Here is a 16,456-nt window from a genome sequence, read left to right as displayed (position 1 = left end):
GATGAAACGAGTTCTCTTCCCGAAGGAAGAGTTTCCTCCTTCAAAAGGAAGTCGATTCCTTCGAATTTCAACTCCCATGGCAAAAGAGAACACTCCTTCATTCCCAGCACGTAGCAAATTGATCAACCTCTGACCTTTTTCCTTTATCTTTTTTCATTCTCTCGCCTCTTGTTATCACCAGAATTAACAAAAGATTAAGGAAACTCCAGTGATAGCTTATCAACATAACAACTACAGACAAATGCTAATCCACATAACTTATCTGCAAATTAACAAAAAACAGAGATTGTTCTTACAGACTGGCCATTTTTTATAAATCTTACAAAGCACTAAAATAAATACTTAACACATGGTAGCTATATCCAGAAATCATGGTTCGCTTTAAACGGGAGCTGTTTCATCGTTTTCAAATCAAAACAGTTTGAAATAGGTTTTTATTGATTTGTTTACATATTCGTGTGTATGTTATATAAAGAAATAAACGATATTACTATTACTATTATAACCATAATACGAATAATAATCTGCAAGCTATCAACTAAATAAACATCAAACTCTGGTAGTTTGCCATGGAAGACACACAAAACTTTTCATTTCTTACTGATACTTTAATCTCTCGAGGATGTTGTTTCATCAAATATTTAGGTTGGAGATGTGATGCACTGCAACCAATAAACTTCTTGTTCATGTTACTATAATAAGTTTCTCTATTCTTTAAAATAGCAGTCTACTTTTGTTCTGTAAAGATGAAATAATTATGTTTGAAAATTTCCTTTTCTTTTACCCTCATTTTTGAGTAATTTCTAACTGCCTTTTCAAGGACTGTGAACAAAGGGTAACAATTGAGAATAATTCAGCACACAGGAAACAACCGCTTATCTGTACTGATTCTCTGCAAAATATCGCCTTTACTTTCATACAGTGATTCTTTCTAGGAGGAGGGGATAAAATGGATTAGTTTTAACTCATGCTTGAGGCTGTCTCATTAGGTAGCATTTGCCACCATCTTACGAACCCTTATTGATTAAATATTAGTATTTTTTATCCATTTGTAGTTATGATAAACTATTTTGTAGTCTTATTATTTGCATAATTAATATGGTAACTTAGAAAACAAGCAAAAAATAGTACCGTCAGCAATACTAAGACAATGTTCATTGGAACCAATTTGCCTGTGTGCCAACTTACAGAAGATGCAAGTAAGTAGATCAAATTTCTAGTTTTAGGTACCTACAGACTGCTATTAGTGAAGAAAAAGTAGGCTAATATTTGGAAATGTCTATATTAACCTATGGCTGCTGTGAAGATAAGACTGAACACTTTCCAAAATTTGGCACACAAAGAAAGTAATGTGGCTAATGCTACAATCCGGATGTATTGCTTTCCCTCTCGCCAAGGTTTCTGCAAGCACCTATTTGACAAAAGCTATGTGAACTGCATTTTGACGAGAATAAAACTGGTCACTCTAGTAAAAGCCTCACCGACTAGCTGTTACGGCTCTGTAAGTATGAAGTGCTAATGGAAACCAAAATTGTGAAGATAGGAATAGCTACAGAAGCCCTTACGAAAAAGAAATGAATATTTTGTAAAGATACATAAAAAAGTATTTCGTTGAATATTGTATTTTGCTAATGTTAAGTAGAAAATTAACAATATGCAACAGTGTTTTCCTTATAGTTACAAGCTCTTGAAAAGTGGGTATTGAGAATTAAGAAAACTAGTTTAAAGGAACACAAAATTATGAGCAAGTATAGGAAAATATTCCTTCTAACATAATAAAACATTTTCTTGCATTTCAAACATACTTTTTTTTTAAATCAGAATATTCATAATTTACTATTTCTATCATCAAATTCTAGCGACACCTGGTTAAAAATCGCATAGTAAATATTTTTCATAACTATATAATCCACAAATACAATGTGCTGTTTCGCAAATGACACGAACAAATTCCAGCTGACACTAAAGGAGACCCGTTTCAACATATTTATGCATTTGATTTAATTATTTTTCCTTTAAATGGGAAAATATTTAGATACCACAAACTAATGCTGCAATATAATGAAAGAAAACAAAATTCCTGGAATGAAAAGAAAATAAATATTACACTTTGCATATGGCTGTTTAATTAAGCAACTCTTGCAAACTAATTTCGTAATATCTCGTTTGCCCTGTTTAGAATACCAAGTGTAGCAACTGTATCATCCGGCACATGTTTTAAAACTCTGCTGGACTACATCTCAACACTTCCTATTATCTAGATATTTATTGAACTGAAGAAGCGAAGCTCTTGATGGTTCAAGTGTGGGTTTTATTATTTGTTTCTCATATTACTTTTCCTAGGCTTTTTTTGAACGATTTCTTCACGATTTCTTTTGAACGAAGTTTGGTACGGTACTTGAGATCACTGAGATTCTTTTTACGATGTTAATTTAAGTATCCAATCACATCACTAAATGAAAATATATCTTACATACTCAAACTTGAGTAGGCCAGGATTTTTCCTTGTGATGCAAGAGAAAGTCGTTTGAGTTATCACGCCAAATCTGGAAGTTTTTCATGTTGTATTATGTCAAGAAAAAAAAAGAATTTATAATATTCTCACTCACACTAATAAAGTCAGATCAACATTTTGCACAAAAAATAAAGTGATAATCCCGTCTGAATTATGAGTTTCATCTATAAGGTAGTTCTCATTAGATTCCTCAATACTATTCATAAGGGTCAAAACCAATTTCGGACTGGTACAGTCCGCAGCAAAAAACCTGCAACATGAGCATGTAAATTTATTGTGAAATTACGCCTAACAGCCCAGGGAATCAACTTAACGTTAAAGTGGCACGAATCACGCCAGAACAAACCTTGGCGTCCTTCCCTGCACATATATTTTGGAGCAAAACACTTCGTCGTTTCACAATAAACTTGCATGCTCATGTTGCAGGTTTTTTTTTCTGCGGACAGTACATTCCGCTTTTGTATTTAGATATTTGGTTTTGGATAATAGTGTTTTCATAATTTTAATAAAGAATTCGAAAATATTAAGAACGATTACTCAACGAAACGAGCGTCCAATTTGTCATTCCGTCGAACGAACTCACATTAGTCCAATGAAGATAAGAAAAATAAATTTCAAGTAAATTGTGTATCACACACAATAGTTCAAAACAACCAGATATAGATTATGTAACTAATAGCTCATAAAATCTAATAAAGAAAACAATAACAAATTCTAGTAGTCCATATAAAATATTCTTGATTGCCTTCAGTTATTTTTTTTTAAAATATTAATTTTCTTCCATTAATACCAATATAAAATTAAAGGGAACTTTAATATATACTATTTCAAAATATAACATTGATCAAAACAAACGAAAAATGATAAATTTACTTTAGAAGAGGCAAATAGTAAGATTGCACGTAGAAGATTCTGACTAATAAAAGTTATCTCCACTTGAAGAAAATTCGAGAAACACTGACCGAGACATTAATTCCTACAATCTCTCGTTTATTCGTTTATTTTTGTACAAAAATTCTTCAATATTTATTTTTTGAATCTCTCACCCGGTGTTCCTCTCTACGTCCAGTAATAATGAGGGATCGCACCAGAATCTATTTATGTTCTCGCATGCGTAAGTCTTAACATGGAGTACGATGATCAACATACAGAACTCGTAAAATTCACTATAACTAGTTCTGTAATACACAAGACAAAGTGCGGATTTTGTAAAAGACAATAAGTCAATTCCTGAGAACATGCTAAAATTTACAAGTCATAAAGTACAAAGCATATTTTCTTTTAAATTCTTAGATAATAGTTACGATTAACATTGGAAAAGTTAATGGAGAATTTCAAAATATTTATAAGTCAGTATGGTCTTGTTACATTTATGTTAAATTCACACAGAGACGAAACTTGAATAAGAAGTATATACGGAGTGAATAGGTTTTTAGTTGGGAAGACTCCGGGAAAGAGCCTTCTGAGCACACAAGAATGCAGTGGAAGGATAACACTGTATAAAATCAAACAACAATCATGACTGCATGGAATTAGGTAATATAACGGCCTTTCATTTCTACGGCGATGAACCTTTTAGACGAACTAAAAGTAATGATTACCACTAGACATAATGTAAATTCAAGTGTGATTTCAGCATAAAGCAGATACAAAAAGTCTTGATAGGGTTAACCGTTTCGAACTCAAGGTAGCGAAAGATTACGGGAAAGAATTCCCTGACATTTCCCGGTTTTCCAAAACTTTTTAAAATTTTCCGTGGTATGTAAATATCCAAATGGACTTTCTCATGTTGATGGAAAAACAATTGTAACTCTGTACAACTTATTGAATATAATCTCACAAGTTGCACAGTTTTCGCCGATAACCTGTCACTACACATACGGACAGATTCGTGAGATGCATTATAACCTTGAATTTACATTTACATCATTACAAAGTAAAGTAGTACACAAGTTAGTTTTAAATACTGAAACCAACGGACTGATATTGGCAATTATTGTTAAGAGACAGTCAAATGAAGACTCTATTAAATGTTGAAGAATCACACCACATAATAGGCAATACAAATGGAATTCCGTGGAGCAGGATAATTTCGGTGTGACTTAGAAGAAATGGGCATAAAGAGGGTAGTTACAGAGGACTTCAACCATGGAACATATGTAAGTATGTATTTCAGCTACGATATCAACTTTTACTGGAAATGCTGTGCAAATAAATCTATTAGGTTAGGTTAATAGATTTGTTTGATAAACAGTTATGTGTACCTGAGTGCCAGTTTCAAGACTTAGGGTACTACTTGAAATGTTTACTCTTTGCACGGCAGAACGGTAGAAAATCTTTAACATAATCTATTTCTGGCATAAATTTTTCAACACACTTACCTACTTGAACATATTCTTTAATCAAAGTGTTGTGATACAAGTAAATCTTAAGGTAAGTATTAATTATATTTCAAAACTCATTTCAAACGAGTCAGCCGTTTTCCCGTGATCCGATCACAAACAACAGATAATGTTGATTTCAATGTGGTGATAAAATAATGTAAGTGTTCTCCTCCCCTTCATTAAAATGACAAATTTCATAGACGCTAAGACACGTTTCCGGAAGAGTTTATACCGAGTTTCACGTTACTAGCTTGAGGGTCTCGTGGGGAAATTTATTTTACGTATAAAATTTGATCCCCCGCATATTCCCCTTAGGAAACATCTTCAAATCAAATGACAATAGTTGGAGATAGTTATCAACTATGCTCCAAAATTCGTTCCAAACTGATCAGCCATTGTTCCGTGATATGATTACAAACACTAGGCACCACGTCACCAGATCTAATGAGGTACGAAGCTGTTTCCTTTAATTTTAGGTCTGAGAAAATTTACGGGGATCAAAATATTTATTAAAGTACATGCATATTTCTAGTTGTTTCTAATATCAACTGCATGTATGCAACCCACATTGCATATTTATTATTTGAGCTTATATAACAGCAGAGGATAAATACCCGTGCAATAGATTTCCCCATGTTTTTTTTTTTTTTTTTTAATCTAGGTTCTGAATTAAGAGCGCGATTGACGGGTACTTGCGGCTTTTATATCCCTTAGTCGGTAATATCCGTCTCCCAGGCGGATGTAGGATATTTTCTTCTTCAGAGTTGGTACTGATATTCGAGGTATGATCTGATACTTCACCTATGCTTCAGTTGTGGGTTGACTGGTCGCGTGTCTAGCTCATTGTTGCAAACTTTGAAGTATTTAAAGTTATTCCAACCCGTCTCTCAAGCGGATATTACTGTAAAGGAAATATATTTTATCCGTCTAAGGGACGGATATTACTTTATACTGACAACTATTAATATTTGGTTTTCTTTCGTTTCGAAAATCTGAATATTTTAAGATGTCAAATAGCAAACGTATGCCACAAAGGAGTAGGGCTATCCTACAAATGGCTATAGAAAAGTTAGAGATGGCTATAGATCAGAAACTGATTATGATTACGGATTCGATAACTCGTATGTTCCTGAACAAGATCATTTATCCAAAAGTTCATGAAAGCAATCCAGAAATAGAGTTTAATGATGCCAATAACACATCTGATAAGAGATACAGCAACCATCAGAAAAGTGATCAGAATAATACGAAAGTACAACAGAAACTGATAGTGTTTATTGCAAAAAATACAGTAGTTCAATCAGATGGAGTTGCGAGAAGCCAAATTTGGGTACTGAAACACCTAAGAAAGAGGTGATAAAAATTAAATTGTCATCATGGTTAGGACCCGCGAATTAGTTACAGAATTCTCCAAATCCATAGGACATCTAGAATTTATTCCATACTGATGACACTTGGAATGAAACTGTGAACTGCATTAGTGTACAATGGAAGTGATGAGAAGAAAGTTACATAACTCCTTCTCAAGTTATAAGAATACTGATTAAGACTAAAATTGGAGCGCTTATTGGTTTAATGACTTTGTGATCCATTTTCAAGTTGGGACGTGAGAGCTTGGTGTCACTTTTATCAATTGACTGCACTGGACTTCATGCTTTTCATGCAACCATGTCTCTCAAAAGGTGTGAAGTTTTGCTGGCCGGTGTTAGGTTTAATGATTCATCTATTCGTCAACGAAGAAAAAGAAAGAATCCCACAGCAACAGTGTCCAATGTTTTCAGTAAGTTCATTTTTAATTGCCAAACGGCATATTCTATTGGGGTGCATGTATGTGTTGATAAAACTCTATAAGGTATATGTTTAGAAATTAATTCTCAGCGGGGAAGCATGTTGCATTGAACTCATGGGTACATTTACAAGTGAACTACGACGTGCTTCTTATTCAATTTATTAATTTCGTTACGTAGAATCAATTCTCTGGGTGTAACTAAACCTTATTGAAAACTGACTTCCAGCACTTTGGCTTCAAGCGTCTCAATTGTGCGTGTCCGTCTCTCAGGCGGATGTTACTGTTATAGCTTATTTTTTGGATGTTACCAACTAAGGGATATATATGTATATTGCCCCTTTCTTCATTAAAAACGGAATGTTGAAAAGCGCTGAGAACGTGCCCGCTTTTTTGTACCAATTTTAATCTTCCTAACTTTACGAGCTCGTGTTGTACTAAATTTTTCGCATAAATTATGCTTCTAGTAGGATACTCACTTTAATTAAATTTACGTGATTAAAGACCGGTTCGAAATAGATGATAACTATATTCCAAAATTTATATCCAATAGTTTCGCCATTTTTCCAGGATTCGATTACCCACAAGATCAAGTGTCATTTCTGTATCTTAGCTGATTTTGTACGCATTCAACAGTCATGAACTATTGAAAGTAATTCTGGAATAAAATATATGCCGCCTTCATTTAAAATCAGCTATATATTTTGCTCGCACTCTTTATAATTCCACATCAAGTCATTATTAATTTTGACCTAATTGACATTTTCATAACATGTAACAATTATAAGGTGTAGTTTTGTGTATACATTCAACAATCATGACATGCTAAATTAAATCTGAAAAAAAATATGCTTTATAATTTAAAATTATTTAAATATTTTTCATCATCAATTCGTTAATTATGCACAAGTCGAAAACTGTGGAAACGGTAGAAATGATCTACTAATATTTTGTGAAATAAACCTGTTTCACTATTCCCTCGCACTGTAAAAAGTGATGAAGGAATAGTTTGCTAATGAGCGAAAATCAAATGTTCTTTTACTTTTTTTATGGTCTAATAAGGAAAACGACTGAGAAATAGGTCAATATGTTCTCCTTCTCTTTGCATTTTCATTGTTTAAGACAAGGCAATGTTTTCAGAAATTGTAAGTCGCGACTTCTAGTAATATTTATTATATGCCTCTCTCCTTAAACTTTTCTAATTTAAAATTTTTAGAAACAAACTTACAAAGAAGTTTTGTGTGTGTGTGAAAAGAGAATAACACAAACATCCAACGCAAAAAATTAAGAAGAAGAAGAAGAAGAAAGACATTAAAACTAGTACCAAACAAAACTTCTCAGTTAAGTGAAGGAGAAGATACCCACTTTCGTTATTGTTTAAAAAATACAGACAAATAACTAAGAATAGTCAAGGGAGTCTCTACAGCGTAGCGTGACTTCTCGAAGTGAGTTGTTTTTTCCTCTCGTTATCACTTTTGCATGCAATACAGATCGTTCAAAGCAAGGTCAAGTAAATCCATGCTCAGCTTGTGTATATAATTTCCGACGGGAGGTCTCAAACAGTAGACAAAAAAGAAGTTGATCTACATTCAAAAATTTTCTGACACAACACATACACATATATAAACAATTCACTATTAAACCACTGGATACGATAAAAATATTCGTAAGTTATTTCTACATATTTTGTTTTATGTCTTATCTCCTACCACGAAATTCAACACGCAATGCCCGCCGAGAGTTGCACTTTCTTTCAAATAATACTTTCACAGCCAAAACACGATGCGACATATTGTTGGGAAAATTTCTAAACATATTGTGTCAAGATTGTTGAGATGACCTTCTATCTAATGACAAAGATATGTATTTCTTACGTAAAAATTTAAAAGTTTCCTTGAAAATGAAACTCGACAAAGTTTCTTGCATTTCATGTATAGCTGTGTGGCGAACGTGTTTTACCTCAAATAGTGAAAATACTCTGTCTGTAATGGACATTTTCACTAATTTTTTATTACGCTATAAAATGCTTTACACCTAGTTGATTATGGAAAACACTTTCTTTTGCTAATGCGCTGATTCTAACTAGTCGAAATTTCGGTCTGTAACTCGTGTGCTCAAAACAATGACCGCCATGTTTATACGTCATTTGTCGGTTCAGAGAAAAGTACCTGCCCCGCTCAGTAAAGAAATGGCCTAGAGAAAGATATGATGCATGTTTGTCATCTTTCTACTATGCTGCTAATAAAGCAAAGAATAAAAGGTAATAAACTATTTGTTTACTTGTTTATAATCAATTATTTGAATTTATACTCGAATATCCCCGGAGGACACGGTTATAGGTAATGTACTACTTTGCAAGATTATACAATAAAGTATCTAAAATATATAGTATATTACTGAAGTATTACTCAGTAATAAAATCAATGCATTAAGTTTACTAAACCACTTAAATTTGTAACTAGTGTTATTTTCCTTAGCAATACAACACAATCAGTGTCTATCAACATATATATATATATATATTCACTGAAGTTTTGCAGTTCTTTTGTAATCTGAAATGTGAAAAGGGCAGTTGAGATAGTAATTGTATTCAGTACCGTTATGTAAATGGGCATTTTTGCAGTCTGAGTTAGTACAGAAATTAATGTCCTTTGGGTCATCAACCGACCTTACGAAGCAAATTTTATTCATTCTTTAAAAAAAAAAAAAAAAAAAAAAAAAGTGATACTCTACAAAAGCTTGGTGAATTGACAGTCGAGTGCTAATTTCGTAGAGTCAATAAAAAATGCGTTCATAGGGAACAAAAAGAATTTCATCCAAGGAAAACATTTCCCCATGCAAAAATAATCTAAATTCTCTACTGAATTCAATACTAAGACACACAAAGATGATAAATCAGTCCATAAGTTTTTTGAAAGTTTTCCAGTGCTATTATTGAATTACTTTAACAATATTACTTCATCATTATATTTTCGCACCTACTGTCATTTTCTTTAGCCAATGGAACATACTCCTAAAATGCTTATATTAGTCCATGTGAATATTTACAGACTGATAGAGATGTTTTGAACACATGAGTTAACATTTAAATTAACAAACAAATAGCACAGTATAGCACATACGATAATACAATAATGATAACAAACCAGTTCCAATTGGCTGTTTATTGAATGAAATTAAATTAAATTCCTCGTTTCACGTGCCCGATTTATGCCCTGTAGACTGAGACGGATGATTAATGATAGTGAATAATTATTTTAAAAAATCGATGAAGTGGGCATATGGGAGGGAACACTAGAACCGCGAGAAAATGCACGGACACGAAGTTGCCTAACACAAACTCATATGTTCTGTTGTGGAACCTAGGACTTCTCACACTAGATGTGTGAGCGCTCTACCACTGATCCACCGTGTTTCCTGATTACCAACGTTGTGATGTGTCATGATGAGTAATATACACAATATTCTGTTCCATTGAGTGAAGCAATATAACGGAGACCAACGTAAACTTACAAAAATTAACAAAGAGCTGAACTCTTCAAGCATTTGCGTTTATGATTTTGTTTTCTTGTGAACCTCGGAAAACGTATAAAAAGCAATAATTTTACTAATACATAATACATAATGAATTCTGCTAATATTTCTCTTGTTCAAGCTCGAAAAATCCCAAGCGCCTGGTAGCCATATGGCAGGGCGCAAAATTTCCGGTCACTAGGTCGCCTTTGGCGACTAAAAATTTAGAGCTGGCGACCAGTGTTCAGCAGCAATGGTTTCTGCCTAAACTCATACGGTTGCGCAGTTTTTGTTTCGCATGAAAATGATTGTCACTGAGTGAGAAAAAACAGGCATATGAAGTCCTCACAACGGACACGGAGAGTCAAGTTGTGAAGTCTTCATAACGTTGTAATTTTCTCCTTCTTTCCCACCCTCAATCGAAAACTTCATTACGAGATTTCCAAATTTGCTACCTGCCTGCCTGTGTTCGCTAGTTTTCTTTAAGTCTAAAACTACCACGATAAACACGAAAGCATCTCCCTCGTGGAAATACAGTAAAACGGTAAAGATGCTATATAATCGATTTTTAAAGCATTAAGATAAGAGTAGCTGTAGTAACGGTGTATGGTGCAATTTATGAGTTACGAGTAATTTTCTCATTTAAGCAATTAAATAGTCTCTTACGTGACAGGTAGATACGTCATAAAAGTATTTCAATTAATGGCAAGAGTATTACTATAACTCCCCATGTACAGGGTGTTTGAAAACAACACCGACAACGTTTGGGAGCTGATTCCTGACCCCAAGATAGACCAAACTGGGTGCACAAATGCTTCCTTTTGGAGATATAGGCTGCCAAAAACATGAAAAAATGAACTTTAAAAGCCCATAACTCCAGAACTATGGGACCTACCGTAGTCGGATCAAGACTTCACTTATGAACTAATATCTCCCCTATCCAAATATCCAAGTTTCAGAATCCTGCGGTACTTCCGCAATACTTTTTATAGAGGTAGCTGGTGAGTACTCCAGAAAAACTCTCTCTACAAAAAATTTTACATGAATACCTTAGGATTCTGAAACATGTGTTTTTGGATAGGGCACATATTAGTTCCTAAGTGAAGTCTTGACCCGACTCCGGTAAGTCCCATAGTTTTGGAGCTGTGTGCCTTCACAGTTCATGTTTTCATGTTTTCGGCAGCCTGTCACTCTGAAAGGAAGCATTTGTGCACCCAGGTTGGTCTGTACCTTTTGGCTTATCTTGGCGTTTCAGGAATCACCTCTCAAGCGTTGTCGATATTGTTTTGAAACACCCTGTATACGGCCATTGTTATAAGACCACTTTAGTTTTATGAAAGCATGGTGTTCACTCTTCAACTGATTATAATCGTGGTATAACTGTTTAATATGCTTCTCTCGTTTTATCTATATATTTAACAAAGGCGTCTCAGCCGTCTTAAAATATATTATTTAGATTTTAGAAATACACTTTTTTTTATCACACTAGTAGAAGTGTGTATTTGGTACACGTATTGAACGCTATGCAACCTGGAATACAGTAAAGGAGTTTGGGTTGTCCAACTTGAAGACTTATACTCTGTAACAGTAACTTCCAACTTACCAGTGTAGGACCTAGAAGCTGGCTTTTATATACAATCAGACAGGAGAAAGAAAACAAACTTGAGCAAAATAAATAAATAAATAAATAAATAAATAAATAAAAGAACAATAATGAGGTGGAGTGGAATAAAACAAGATTGGCATGTTTGATTAGTCATGAATTCACGAATAGCATTTCAGCAAAACGATCGGATGCGCCTTGTTTGCCTGTCATCACTATCAACGGTAGGTTTATTGCCTTCTCCTTGCTCTGTGTGAGGGGTTTACTAAGGATACAAATACATAACTTTGACGTCACATACCTCCCACTTGGAAACAACCCTTGCTTCTTAGGACACACATTTTAAATATTCTAAATGGTCGAGTTTTCTTCCCCTACAGTTCTGTAAAAGTACATCAAGCCAAAGGTACGTATTTGTATAAAAGGGCAAATAAACATTCTGGTTCATACATAAAATTTTCAATTTGTCACATCTTAATAGTTTTGATCGTATTTTGTAATTTTACATCAAAAATGCATACATCCTTCTGAATCTTTAAGTTGTAAAAAATTGAGCTCTATTTTTTATTATTACAAACAGTATTTCTAGACTCAACCTAGATAGATACGAATAGATTTAAAATTCTTGATACATATGCAACCCACTTACAATTAGCTCACAACATTTTCTTTATCTACGAGTGGTATCGATTAATGCACTCCTTTTAGTAAAACTTCAGAACACAGTGCCTACAAGCGAATGATTACTATACGTACAAAAGAGATTCGGTGAAACACTTCTCTGCCTGTGCAAATGAAAAGAAGGGAAGAAATACTCATCAAGATGAGAATATCAGATACGAACGAAAACTGGAAGAACAGAAATAAGAATAAAAGAAGGAAATTCTTAGATTAAAAAAAAAGAGGGAGAAGCATTTTCTTCGTTGAGGCTTCCATAGAGCGCCTGCATAAATTACACCGCAAATTCCTCATAACCTGCGAGCGTTTCTCCATTCACACGGAACTTTAGCATAAATTTTCTCATGGTGCTGAAAACTCGTGAGGGAGGAAATCCGCTTATCGCGGGTGCCGTTCGCTCCCTAGAGAACGTCCTTTTACCCGCCCACTAGTACAAAGACTCGTCTTTGGTCGGCCACAGACAAGGTACACAATGGTCTTTCCACCAACCTCAACGATAGTGAGAATGAGAAAAAGGAAAACGTATAAAAAAAAAAAACTTTAAATGATACCTTCTGTCTCCATACACCATTTCTACAAAAGTAGACCGTACCACGTTCTACTATTAGTTGTGAAGAAATGTAATATAAAGAACATTTAACTACACCACGATCATTCCAGAGAAAACTACAAAGATTTCCAGGAACAAGTGACTTCTCTAGCACTAAAGAATAATCTTCTAAAATCATAGACCCTACTACCGTAGATACTAGGGTCATATAATCTGATTGTAAATAATTGTCTACGTGAAGAAAAGGCGCGTTCACTGCAAAAGGCGATCAAGTCCACTTTTGGTCATTTTGAATATACTACATGATTAATAAGATTTCTATTTAAAGCTCTTTCGGAGTTTAAAAGAACCATGTTCAGTTATTGTATTTAACTCTTATAATGTGAAAAATAACGTTAACGTTAAGTTTTCCATATTATATTTAAGCCGTGATGACCGTAGAGTAAAAACTTTTGTCGGTTTTTCTCACAAACTTTGAAAATTGGACATGCTTCCCTTGTGCTCTGTATCCCTCAAATAGTGTTGCTTTCTTTCTTTTTTTTTTAAATGTTGTTCTACCGGAGCCTTCGGCTTGGTATATACTATAATTTAAAATCTTGTTGAATTAAAAGCTATAAAATTATTATTATTATTAATTTTTTTTTTTACTATCTCAAACTTGATACTGTATTCATCCAATTATTCAAGAACTTCCTTATGCAGGCAAGCTACAGCGCATGTACCGACGTCTATTAGCATCAGAGAGACAAGTGATAGCGCATGTAGCAACGTCTATTAGTGTCAGAGAGACAAGTGATAGCGCATGTAGCGACGTCTATTAGCATCAGAGAGACAAGCGATAGCGCATGTAGCAACGTCTATTAGTGTCAGAGTGACAAGTGATAGTGCAAGCAGTGACGTCTATTAGCGTCAGAGAGACAAGTGATAGTGCATGTAGCGACGCCTATTAGCGTAACTATTCATCATTAGGATTTGCAAAGATGTACGAACTAAGATGTTACCTTTTTATTGATAGAATAATACAATATCACTGAATAAACATTTTCATGTACGAAGAATCTCTCCTTTCCATAAATACTCAAAAATTGCACATTAAAACATAGGAATTCGTGCTCCACATTACTAATACTTACAAAGGAACTAATTATATCTTTCAAATTTCTTTCCAAGAAAAAAAAAAAAGATGTTCTCTGAATATTCAATTGAACTCTAGACATCGCCATATGATCTTTTCCTTTAATTAAAGGCACATAAAGGACTTCCACTTAAGTTTAAACAGATCATTAACAGAAAAGTAAAAGAGAGATTTTTTTGCACTTAAATAAAAAAAATACTTCTAAAAATGAAGACTACCTTAACGAGTGATTTAATTTTTCGTGCAAGACTCTGATTCAAAGAAAGAAAAAAGTTTTCCAATTACTTCTCGACAGAAATAAAAACCTTTCCTTCTTCAAAAAGTGCAGATTAAATCAACAAGTTATTAAAACATAAATTCATATCTAAATGAAGAAATACATTTTTTCCCCTTTTTTTATGTTAAGAAAAATTAGATAGAGAATTCTCGGTTATGTATTAAAAACGGAACATCAAATCCAAACATATTACACTTTTTCCTTCATTAAGCTTTAACAACTCCGATATATTTTTAGAAAAGCAAATGGATCAAAATGATATTTAACACACTTAGGATCTGAAGTGGAGTCCTCCAGATGTTACAGTTACTAGAAGAAGAGTTTTCGATGGTATGTACGATTACCTGGATGTCTACTTAGATGCCGTGATGTGGCTCATCAACGCAATGTAATGTAGCTCATCTAATGCAAGGGATTGTTACATTAACGGAGTTAATGGCCCTGCGTAGCGTAATCTCTAACATGCGAGCAGTACCAGGTTCAATTCCCGGTGGAGACATTCACAAGAAAATGGTGCCAACCTCACACGTCCGAATTGGACGAAATTTCGTATAGATGCTAATTTCAGGTCTGTGAATAACGTTGGAATAGTTATTCGATTCGCTTTTGGGTACTTTACGAGATATACAGGGTGATACAAAAAAGAATGCAACATAAGACAACTATGTGATTCGAGTCCGAATTGGACGGAATTTCATATAGATACTAATTGGAAATCGGTGAATAACATGGGAATAGTCATTCGATTCGCTTTTGAATACTTTGCTAGATACACAGAGTGATGCGAAAGTAAACTAACATAGAAGCATTCTGTAATTCATCGGTATAGAACAACGAAAGCCCACACGTGGATACCAAAATGAATATGCGGAATCTCATCGCGATAATGAGGAACGCAGTGGGGTCACAGGAAACTCTCCCGTTGAATAAAGGGGGTTCCACATGAAAATGAAAGGAGAAACACTGTTTGATGTTGAGATCCTGGAAAGAAGTACGAGTCATTGAGGACACATGTCCCTGAAATTGCACCGTTTATCAATTGCAGTAGCACCTTGGAAGGTCAACATTAAAACGGAAACTGGGTTCCAGCGACTGTAAAGTAAACAGTAATAGACAAAGTTTGGCAAAAGAAACAGCCCAACTCACATGTTCACTTGCGGCACACCGCGCCTTGCTTCTCAATGTCGTTTGTTGTGCATGTCACTGTCATTCTGCATACACGATTCAAAAAAATATAGCAAGTCTCTCTCTTACCCACGAACAGTAGATTCATACGGCAGGCTAATCCAAGTACATTCGAAATTATCGTTGGAGATGCGCACGCCGATCACGTGACGCACAAATGAAACCTTAATCTCCGCCGGCAGTCATAAGTCATAACGGCTGATATACGGAGCATCAACATCCCTGGTTACAATTTCTTGCTGGACTCGGATTACATAGTTGTCTTATGTTGCATTCTGTTTTGTTGCATCACCATGTATATCTCGTAAAGTACGCAAAAGCGAATCGAATGACTATTCCCACGTTATTCACCGACCTGAAATTAGTATCTATACGAAATTTCGTCGAATTCGGACGTATGAGGTTGGGACAATTTTCTTGTCAGTCGGAAAGTTGTGAAATTCTTTTCAGGCCAGCTATTCTGAGTAAGTTTTTTCCTGGAATTTCCTCATTCACACAACGTTAATGCTAGGATAGTGCCTAACATAAAAGTCCCATACCACTTCTTCCTCCCCTTCCTCGGGTAATGTGATCGCCAAGGGAAGTCATCCCTCATACGTGACGGTCTAGACTGCTTGAATGCCGAAAGCACAGAAATGTAATTCCTAATTCTCAATTAATGAAGTCTACAATTACCTTTCTAATGTTAATAATATTATACCTTAGAAACAAACACAAATATAACTTAATCTGACAAGCTGCCTTCTTCTGGTATCTGTCTTCACGACGCCTTATCCCCACTTTCGGAGGAGGGGGTCGTTAGGGTGGCCAGAACATGATACGGCAAATGC

General features: G+C 34.6%; 1 protein-coding gene and 1 long non-coding RNA gene across 2 annotated transcripts in view; one reads left to right on the top strand and one right to left on the bottom strand.

The window, feature by feature from the left end:
* The window catches only part of LOC145671855 (uncharacterized), a 77,333-nt gene extending 63,367 nt beyond the window's left edge, over positions 1–13,966 (top strand). The window contains exon 3 of the long non-coding RNA XR_014128540.1: positions 13,732–13,966. This is a non-coding gene — a long non-coding RNA (uncharacterized LOC145671855). The remainder of the gene's footprint in view (positions 1–13,731) is intronic.
* Positions 1–16,456, bottom strand: part of Camta (Calmodulin-binding transcription activator) — a 1,249,189-nt gene that overhangs the window by 801,054 nt on the left and 431,679 nt on the right. The window lies entirely within an intron of this gene.

The sequence above is a fragment of the Thermobia domestica genome, chromosome 15 (assembly GCF_964235325.1).
Source record: "Thermobia domestica chromosome 15, izTheDome1.hap1.1, whole genome shotgun sequence".
Lineage (NCBI taxonomy): Eukaryota > Metazoa > Arthropoda > Insecta > Zygentoma > Lepismatidae > Thermobia > Thermobia domestica.
The sequence above is the reverse complement of the archived record's forward strand: the minus strand, read 5'-3'. Positions and strand labels throughout refer to the sequence as shown.